Below are 10170 nucleotides of genomic sequence, written 5' to 3' on the forward strand. Positions count from 1 at the left end.
ATCCTGAAAACCGACGGGTCGAAATACTCGGAGGTTCTGAAGGCCATGAGAGGAGATGCCCTACTCAAGGACCTGGGCGCGGACGTGCGGAGCATCCGCCGCTCACGCACGGGCGAAATGATCCTTGAGTTGAAGAAGGACGCCACCAAGAAGAGTTCCGCATATAAGTCGATAGCGGAAGGAGTGCTCGGGGAGGGAGTGCAGGTACGTGCTCTCACACCAGAAATGACTCTCCAGCTTAAAAACCTGGATGAGATCACCGATGTGTGTGAGGTCGTACAGGCCCTCAAAGAGCAAAGTGGAGTGGTGGTGGCAACCGAGGCGGTTCGCCTGCGTAAGGGTCCTGTCGAGACCCAGGTAGCCACCATACGACTTCCGCTGGCGGACGGAAATGAAGCCCTGAAAGCTGCTAGGCTAAAAGTGGGGTGGTCGGTATGCCCACTAAGCGTGCTGAAGCAATCGGAGGCTTGCTTCCGATGCTTCGAGCACGGGCATAAGGCCTGGAACTGCAAAGGGCCAGATAGGAGCCAATTGTGCAGGAGATGTGGCAGTGCTGGCCATAAAGCAAGGGACTGCGCGGAGCCTCCCCAGTGCTTGATCTGTACCGGTAAAAGGGACGCAAAGCACGTAACGGGAGGTCCAAGGTGTCCGGCTGGTGTGCCGGCGACCAAGCCACGATCATAGTGCAAGTGACACAACTCAACCTGAACCACTGCAGCACGGCTCAGCAGCTGTTACACCAAGCAGTTTCCGAGTCGGCAACGGACGTTGCCATCATCTCGAACCCATATCGCGTCCCTGCCGGAAACGGCAACTGGGTGTCGGATGGGTCCGGGACGGCGGCTATATGGACGACAAGCAGGTTTCCGGTTCAAGAGGTTGTGTCAACCGCAGACGAGGGATTTGCGGTTGCCAAAGTGGGTGGAGTGTTCTACTGCAGCTGTTATGCTCCGCCGAGATGGTCTATCGAGCAGTTTACGCGGATGGTAGACCGAGTATCAGTTGTGCTGACTGGTCTAAGGCCGGTGGTTGTGGCGGGAGACTTTAACGCTTGGGCGGTAGAGTGGGGAAGTCGTCGCACGAACCATAGGGGTCGGATTCTGCTTGAGGCTCTGGCAAAGCTCAACGTAGATTTGGCCAACGTCGGCACCACAAGTACCTTCAGTAGGAACGGTGCGGAGTCTATCATCGACGTGACATTTGGCAGTCCTGGTCTGATAGGAGACTGGAGGGTAGATAATGGCTACACTCACAGTGACCATCAGGCGGTCCGCTATGGTGTCGGTCAGATAACGAGGCGGCAGGTGGCGAGTAGAGCCAACACTCCAACCACCCGTGGATGGAAGACATCATACTTCGATCCCGAAGTATTTGTGGAAGCGATCCGGAGAGAGTGCGGTGATCGCGGTATGCCCGATCCGAACGCTGATCATTTGGTTGAGGTACTGTCGCGATCGTGTGACGCTACCATGCCTAGGAAAGGTCGACCTAGGTATGGCAGGTCACCGGCTTACTGGTGGACAGATGAAATTGCGGAACTCCGCGGAGCCTGCTTTCGTGCGAGGAGAATTATGCAAAGAGCTCGTTCGGATGAAGGCAGGGTTGAATGTCGAGTAGCACTTGTTGCTGCACGCGCAGCGCTTAAGAGTGGGATAAAAGCTAGTAAACGAGACTGCTTTGAAAGGTTATGTGCTAGTGCCAATGCGAACCCGTGGGGTGATGCCTACAGGGTCGTAATGGCAAAGACCAAGGGCGTAATGGCGCCCGCTGAGCAATCACCAGAGATGCTGGAGCGAATCATCGAGGGCCTCTTTCCGCGCCACGAGCCAAGGCCCTGGCCCCAGGCCGCTGAGTCGTCCCACGGCCGACGTTCCAGTATCTCAGACCATAGCGTAGGATGGTCGGCCTCCCAGCCGAACATCCAAAGTAACGTGGGCGACGGCGGTTTGGAAGTCGGGGAGGAAGTGACGGTTACGAACGAGGAACTCGTCGATATCGCTAAATCCCTAAAGGTGAGCAAGGCACCGGGGCCAGACGGTATCCCGAATATGGCCATTAAAGCGGCTATTCTGGAGGCTCCCGAATTATTCGGGGCAGTAATGAATAGATGCCTGGAAGCTGGCCACTTCCCGGACAGATGGAAGCGACAGAACCTGGTCCTATTGCCGAAGCCGGGAAAACCTCCGGGTGTCCCCTCGTCATATAGGCCGATCTGTGTACTAGATACTGCCGGCAAGGTGCTGGAGAGGGTTATCCTTAACAAACTCGTACAGTACACGGAGGGTACAAACGGTCTGTCAAGGAACCAATTCGGCTTCCGAAAAGGCAAATCTACGGTGGATGCCATCTTGTCTGTCACTAAGACAGCTGAGGTGGCAATCCAGCCCAAGAGGACAGGTATTCGTTATTGCGCAGTTGTCACGCTCGACGTGAGAAATGCGTTTAATAGCGCTAGCTGGGACTCCATAGCCAGCTCGCTTCGGAGCGTCCAAGTGCCGGTGTCGCTGTACAGAATTCTGGAAAATTATTTCCAGAATCGTGTGCTATGCTACAACACGAAGGAGGGTCAGAAATGCGTTCCAATCACCTCAGGGGTTCCGCAAGGTTCCATACTGGGCCCGGTGTTGTGGAACGTCATGTATGACGAGGTGTTGAGGCTAAAGCTCCCGGTAGGGGTGGTGACTGTCGGCTTTGCGGACGATATCACCTTGGAAGTCTACGGCGAATCTATCAGAGAGGTTGAGTTGACGGCTGCCCACTCTATAAGCATTGTTGAAGATTGGATGCGATCCAGGAAACTGGACCTAGCGCATCATAAAACGGAGGTTATTGTGGTGAACAACCGCAAGTCGGTGCAGCAAGCAAATATCAGCGTCGGGGACTGCACTATTTCGTCAACGCGGTCCTTAAAACTCCTTGGAGTCATGGTCGACGACAAGCTCAAGTTCGGGAGCCACGTCGACTATGCCTGCAAGAAGGCTTCCACAGCTATTTCGGCATTGTCTCGTATGATGTCTAATAGCTCTGCGGTATATGGCAGCAAGCGAAGGCTTTTAGCCAACGTGGTCCAGTCCATACTCAGGTATGGCGGGCCGGTGTGGTCATCGGCGTTAAGTACCAAAAGCTATCTAGCCAAGCTGGAAAGCACCTATCGTCTCATGTGCTTAAGAGTGGCGAGTGCGTATCGCACAGTTTCACATGACGCAATCTGCATCTTAGCGGGTATGATGCCTATTGGTATCATCATCAGCGAGGACGTAGAGTGCTTCAACCAACGTGGAACTAGAGGCATACGGAGTACCACAAGATCGGCCTCGATGATCACATGGCAGCGGGCATGGTCTGATTCCACAAAAGGCCGGTGGACACATCGACTTATCCCGGAACTATCCGGATGGGTCAACAGGCGCCATGGCGAAGTCAACTTCCACCTGACACAGATTCTGTCAGGGCATGGTTGTTTTAGACAGTATCTGCACAAGTTTGAGCATGCGGAGTCCCCCGAGTGTCCGGAATGCGCGGACGTCGAGGAAACTGCAGAACATGCTTTCTTCATGTGCCCTCGTTTCGCGGGCGTGAGAAGCAACATGATGGCAGTTAGCGGACAGGACACTACTCCGGATAACTTAGTCCAAAGGATGTGTTCTAGCTCGGACGTCTGGGGTGCGGTCAATGCGGCTGCTACTCAGATCGTTCTTGAGCTACAAAACCGCTGGAAAGCCGATCAACGGCGAATAAACAGCCTAACTACCATAGTCCAGTAGTTATCTAAGAGTGTGCGTTAAGCACAATAGCCCCTCCCTGAAGTAATACCGATAAGGTGGTTCCAGGGGGGATTGAGGCTGGAGACTCGAGTAGGGTTTTAGTGGGTCACGATCTTCACGGGATACCAAACCCCACTCCCTGAGCTGTCTTCTCAGGTGTCTGATAGCAGATTTCCCTACTCGTTAAAAAAAAAAAAAAAAAAAAAGCGTGGGGCTGAGAATCGAACACTGTGGAACACCAGCTGTCACTTTGTACCTCTTCGCCCCATCCGCCGTGTCGTACACTAGCGTCCGGTTCTCGAAGTAACTTTTAAGCAACCTGCATAGATGATCCGGTACCCTCATTCTATGCAGAGCTAACGCAATTGCACCCCAGCCTAACAAGCCAAACTGTGTGTTTGCCAGTCCGACATCACTTTCCACCACAGGCGTTAGCCTGTTTAGGATTACCCGCTCTAGCAATTTGCCTAGCGTGTCCAATAGGCAAATTGGCCTGTACGACGAGGGATCACCAGGCGGTTTCCCCGGCTTTGGCAGCAGTACCAATCTTTGGACTTTCCATTTGTCTGGAAATTCGCATACCTCTGAAGGCAATTCTGAAGCGTCTCTCTAAACTTATCGGGATATGCTTGGATCGCCACTTTGAGTGCCTCGTTCGGAATCCCGTCAGGACCGGGCGCTTTCTTCGTTTTCAAACCCCTGGCAATTACGATCAGTTCCTCATTCGTGACCGGAGTGAGGACGTCATTCGATTGACCGTACGGGGTCGGAGGCCACCAAACTGGATCGTGTTGCGGAAAGAGCCCTTCCACGATGACTTTCAGCTTTTGGGGGCAGGTTTCCTGCGGCGCAGATGTACCCTTCATCTTTTTCATCACCACCTGGTATGCACCTCCCCAGGGGTTTGAATCCGCATCGCGACATAGCTCCTGGAAACAGGATTTCTTGCTACGCCTAACCTCCTTCTTAAGCGCCGACCTTGCCACTCTAAGTTCGACTCCCCGAGCTTCAGCTTCTGCATCGGTCCGGGCTCTCTGCGCTAGCCTTTTCGCTCTGTGGCACCTGGAACGGAGCTGTGCAATGGTATCACTCCACCAGTATACCGAGCGACGACCGTTCATTGGCTGCCCCGTCCTGGGCATAGTGGTATCACATGCCCGTACTAGGACGTTGGTCAGCTCACGAGCACTCAGGTTCGAGCGGGTGCTCTCTGCACTGAGTGCTTCAACGAACAGGTCTTTGTCGAAGGACTTCACTTTCCACCTCCACCCTGTCGACTTCACCCCGCGTGGCCGTAGCGTCCGTCGTTCAATCGTGTACCGTATAGCTTGGTGATCGCTATGCGTGTACTCATCTGACACCCTCCAGCTCATGTTGGCAAGCAACGTTGGGCTGCAGAAGGTGATGTCGATGATCGATTGTTGTACCCCCCTACAAAAGGTACTGACGGATCCCACGTTAGCCAGACTTACATCCAGCTTGGACAGAGCTTCCAGCAAGCTTTGTCCCCTCGGGGTAGTGCACCTGCTACCCCAATCGACAGCCCAAGCATTGAAGTCTCCTCCAATGACAACGGGCTTGCGGCCCGTGAGTTCGTCGGTGAGCACGTCTAGCATCCGGTCAAACTGCTCCGGCGACCACCTAGGTGGAGCGTAGCAGCTACAGATGCAGACGCCATCAACCACAGCAATCACGAACCCCTCTTGGTCGGACGACACCACCTCCTGGATCGGGTATCTACCCATCACGGCGATCGCTGCCATCTGACCCTTGTCGATGACGGGGGACCCGGTAGGGATCCGCGATAATGGCAATATCGCACCCCGTTTCGGCTGCCGTTTGTCAAAGCAACTCCTGTGCCGTTTCACAGTGGTTTAGGTTAATCTGTAACCTGCACCATTATCGTTGCAAGGCTTGCCTATAAGCCGCACACAGTGGGCCACCTGTGGCATGCTTATTTCCCGCTTCGGCTGTGCAGAGCAAGCACCTGGGGGGTTTGCTACATCCCCTGGCGAAGTGACCATCTTCGCCGTACCGCCTGCACAGCTTAGACCAATCGGGGGCATTACACTTGGCCGTCCGATGTCCAAAACCCATACACTTGAAACAGCGTTGTATACGCCGTTTCGACGTCAGTGTATATACTGACCACCCCACCTTAATTTTGCCGGACGCCAACATCTTGTTGGCGATTTCCACCGGCACGTTTAAGGTTGCAGTTTGCATATCTCCGTATGCATTCCGCAACCGGATGTCTGCGGGTGCCACATCAACCTTAAGCTGATTCCGCAGAGCATCACTCAGGTCAACTGTCGTCGTAATCTCGTCGAGGTTTTTACACTCGACAAGAACACGCTGCGACAGCGCCTTTACTTGGCCCGCTTCGCCCAGGGACTGCTCAACCAGTTTCCTGTAATTCGAACTCTGGACCGTTGGGTCCTTTTTAAGCTCGAAGAGCATATACCCGGCCTGGGTTCGGCGGGTCTTCACTACATTGGCCCTAAGCTCCTGCAGCTTGGGGTCCACCCGAACCTTACGCAGTAGTTCAGCATACGACAGCTTACCTGTCAGCATCTCTACCAAGGCGTCGCCCTTATGGACGCGCCTTGGCTTTGGCTTTGCAGCCGCAGCCTCGCTCGGTTTCGGCCTCGGCGGTTTAGGCGATTTACGCCTAACCACCCGCCATTCTTCCTCCCCGGTCCCGGCAGCACCATCCGGGACCGCCTCTGCGCGTTCGCTGGTGGAGGCGCGAGCCGAAGTCCGCTGCCTCTTGGCTACCAGCGTTGGTCCATGGTCGGGCGTAGCTGCCTTGTGCTTGGCAAGCGGCGTACGCGCCTGACTAGGTATGGCCACAGCCTTAGCGGCTATGACCAGAGCTTCGGCGATTTCGCATCGCTGCAGAAGCTCTTGCCTCTCCACATCGGCAGCTATGACGGTAGAGCGGAGGCTCACCGCCAGCTTTTCAATGTCGAGGTGGGCATTTGACCTAGAGTTGATGAACGAGTACAACTCGTCCACCAACCTTTTGGTTTCCCCCAGCTTGCTACTGGCTGGAGGAAGCCCAACTTCCGCCTCAAGAGGGTGCACCACGCCCTCCGTTGACATTTGCCTACCGCTGTCGCTCGCCCTCTTGGCTGAGCTAGCAGCGGTGGCCACCGGCGTTCTAACTGGGGTGTTAGACTTTGGTGGAGTCAACTTCCTTTTCGGTATCGCTCCCGTTTCCGGGGGGCTTCCCTGTATGGGCTGTGCCCCCGATTTCGGCGGGTTTCCCTTCTTGGGTCGCGCCCCCGATAACGGGGGGCTACCTGTCTTTTTCATTGGTGATCTTGCCAACTTACTACTTTTGGCAAAGATATCATCTTTGCCACTAGTAGCACCCGTATTCGAGCCCTCATTAAAATTTAGGAACTTTTCCATTCGTATGGGTCCCAATTCTAGGCCGCTATCTCCGCTCGTTATTGTGTAGTCGCCTTAACGATCCCATGGTGATCTATGCAAGCAGGGAGACCATGGCTAGGGACACTCCCCCCTACCCTTCATGGGGGCAGGGATGTCAGCATCCGATCAGCGTTAGTCAGGAATGTATCATCTGAGCCTACACCACCGCACTTTGACGTGAGTGACGAGCTTTGAATGTACCTAGAGACCAGCCACGGTTTTAACGGGACGGAAGGCAGCTGTACCATTAGCCTACTCGCCGTTTCGGGAAGGTACCACCCTTCCTTAGCTAAGGTAGTAGAATAGCACAGCCGTCAGCCCTATAGCGCCGAATCCAAACGTTTATTCCCGCCCGTCCAGTACACCATAATTTGGATCTTCTTGGAACCGATCCTAATGTGCCCATGGCACTCCTGACCCGGCTTTTTTGCTTAATGTCCTGAGTTCTAACAGGACGCTACGGTGTCCGCAGCTGGCTTATAGGAATCGAGCCCCGCTCGCCTCTTTACACCACTGCGCCACGCTACCCGCAAGCACTACGGCGCCCGCAGTTGGCTTATAGGAGTTGAGCCCCGCTCGCCTCTTAACACCACTGCGCCACGCTACCCTCAAGCACAACATGCCCCCCTTCCCCTGTTATCACACAACTGAGGGTACAACCAAAGACTGGTATTTGGTCGACCCTAGACTCAGTTGTGTCCCGGCCGGTACCCGCTCCCGCTCCCATCTTAGTGGCTATACGGAGTCGCGCAAAGTCGAATGCAACTTTGTTCGGCACCTTAACCTCGCTGGGTTAGGGCCTTAACCGGCCTGCAAGGGTAATCTTTTTTTTTGTATTGTTTATGCAGGGAGAAAATCTTCATAGACAGCACCTTCACGGTGCCGAATAGGATTCACATGGTGCCAACATGCGCCTACCTACTAAAAACTATCCTGCTGCCCATTCCTGAACCCCTCCCGGAACTACCGTTAGGTTTTACTTCAGGAGGGAGGACGTGCCGAAGCACTCCGACTTGTCCCTTGCGTGTGTGGGTTCACACAACACCCTTGCCATTTCGTACCGCCACTACCCTTCACCTAGGGTCTGGGCTGCCCAATCAGCCCATTACTGACCCTAGCAAGATACGTCGGGCCCTGTCGTTGCAAACGTTCTAGCCGTTGCAACTCCGTTATCACCGACGTTGCCGCCCTATCGACGGCACCCCATGCGCGCTGCTCAGCGCACATTCTCTGTACAATGTTGTCGGCGTTGGTGTCTTCCCCAACGACCGCAAGCATCACCCGCCGAGTGGACATAAACCGCGGGCAGTGAAAAATCACATGCTCCGCCGTTTCCTCGGCTACCGTGCAAACGGGGCAAAAGTGTGAATCTACCCGCCCGCGTGTATGTAGATACTTCTTAAAGCATCCATGACCCGACAGAAACTGGGTAAGGAAAAAGTTTACCTCACCATGTCCTCTGCCGATCCAGGACGATATGTTCTGGATCAGCCTATGGGTCCACCTACCATGGTCGGTGCGATCCCATTCCGCCTGCCAACGCCTAATAGAGTCCAGCCTTACTCTGTCCCTAGCGCCCCTGACGTTCCTCTGCCCATGGCACTCGATATCCTCACCTAGGAGTATGCATATTGGAATCATGGCTGCAATAACCCCAATCGCATCCAACGATATGGTACAGTAGCTGCACGCAACGCGCAATGCTAACAGTCTGAACACCTTGTTCAGACATGCCTGATTGCGCTTACTCTCCAGAGCCGGGGCCCACGCCGGTGCACCGTATCGTAGCACCGACATGGCAACGCTGGCCATCAGGCGTCTCTTACTGCTGCTAGGACCGTAGCCGTTCGGCATGATCTTAGACAGCGCAGTGACCGCCGTTGACGCTTTACCGCAAGCATAATCCACATGGCTGGTGAAGTTCAGCCTGTTGTCTGTCATGACACCCAGGTACTTCACACTTCGTTTGGAGACAATCACCTGTCCCCCAACGATTATTTTTGCCTCTAGGGCCGACTTGCGGTTGCTGACCATCACCGCTTTCGTCTTATGGTGGGCCAATCGCAGATAGACGCCCGCCATCCAACCCTCTATTATGCTTATGGCATCTGATGCCAGCATTTCCACCTCCTCCAGAAACTCGCCTACCATTGTAAGGACGATATCATCGGCGAAGCCAGTGATATCGACCCCAGTGGGTAGTTCGAGCCTCAGCACCCCATCGTACATGGCATTCCAAAGCGTGGGGCCGAGAATCGAACCCTGTGGAACACTCGCTGTTACTTTGTACCTCTTCGCCCCGTCCGCCGTGTCGTACACTAGCGTCCGGTTCTCGAAGTAACTTTTAAGCAGCCTGCATAGATGATCCGGTACCCCCATCCTATGCAGCGCTAACGCAATTGCACCCCAGTTAGCGCTGTTAAAGGCGTTTTTGACATCGATTGTGACTATGGCACAATACCTATCGCCTCGCCTTTTCCGTTTCATAGGCTTCTTGGCCCTCTCCACCACGGACTTTATGGCATCTACAGTGGACTTCCCCTTACGGAAGCCAAACTGCGCGTTTGCCAGTCCGACATTACTTTCCGTCACAGGCGTTAGCCTGTTTAGGATTACCCGCTCTAGCAATTTGCCTAGCGTGTCCAATAGGCAAATTGGCCTATACGACGAGGGATCACCAAGCGGTTTCCCCGGCTTTGGCAGCAGTACCAATCTTTGGACTTTCCATTTGTCTGGAAATTCGCATACCTCTAGGCAATTCTGAAGCGTCTCTCTAAACATATCGGGATATGCTTGGATCGCCACTATGAGTGCCTCGTCTGCAAGGGTATTCTGAGAGGATCGAAATGTACACCTCTCTGCAACTCGCAACTCCCAGCCTGTAAACCTATCGTTTGTAGGAGGTCTCAGGTATCGAAATCATATATTGATGCTAGGCAGCGCCACCGACGTTCCAGTATCTCAGACG

At 54.3% G+C, this 10170-nt stretch overlaps 1 protein-coding gene and 1 pseudogene across 8 annotated transcripts in view; one reads left to right on the forward strand and one right to left on the reverse strand.

The window, feature by feature from the left end:
* The window catches only part of LOC128742843 (basement membrane-specific heparan sulfate proteoglycan core protein), a 1551467-nt gene that overhangs the window by 585765 nt on the left and 955532 nt on the right, over positions 1-10170 (forward strand). The window lies entirely within an intron of this gene.
* The window catches only part of LOC128744872 (large subunit ribosomal RNA), a 3967-nt pseudogene continuing 3807 nt past the window's right edge, over positions 10011-10170 (reverse strand).

The sequence above is a fragment of the Sabethes cyaneus genome, chromosome 3, assembly GCF_943734655.1.
Source record: "Sabethes cyaneus chromosome 3, idSabCyanKW18_F2, whole genome shotgun sequence".
Lineage (NCBI taxonomy): Eukaryota > Metazoa > Arthropoda > Insecta > Diptera > Culicidae > Sabethes > Sabethes cyaneus.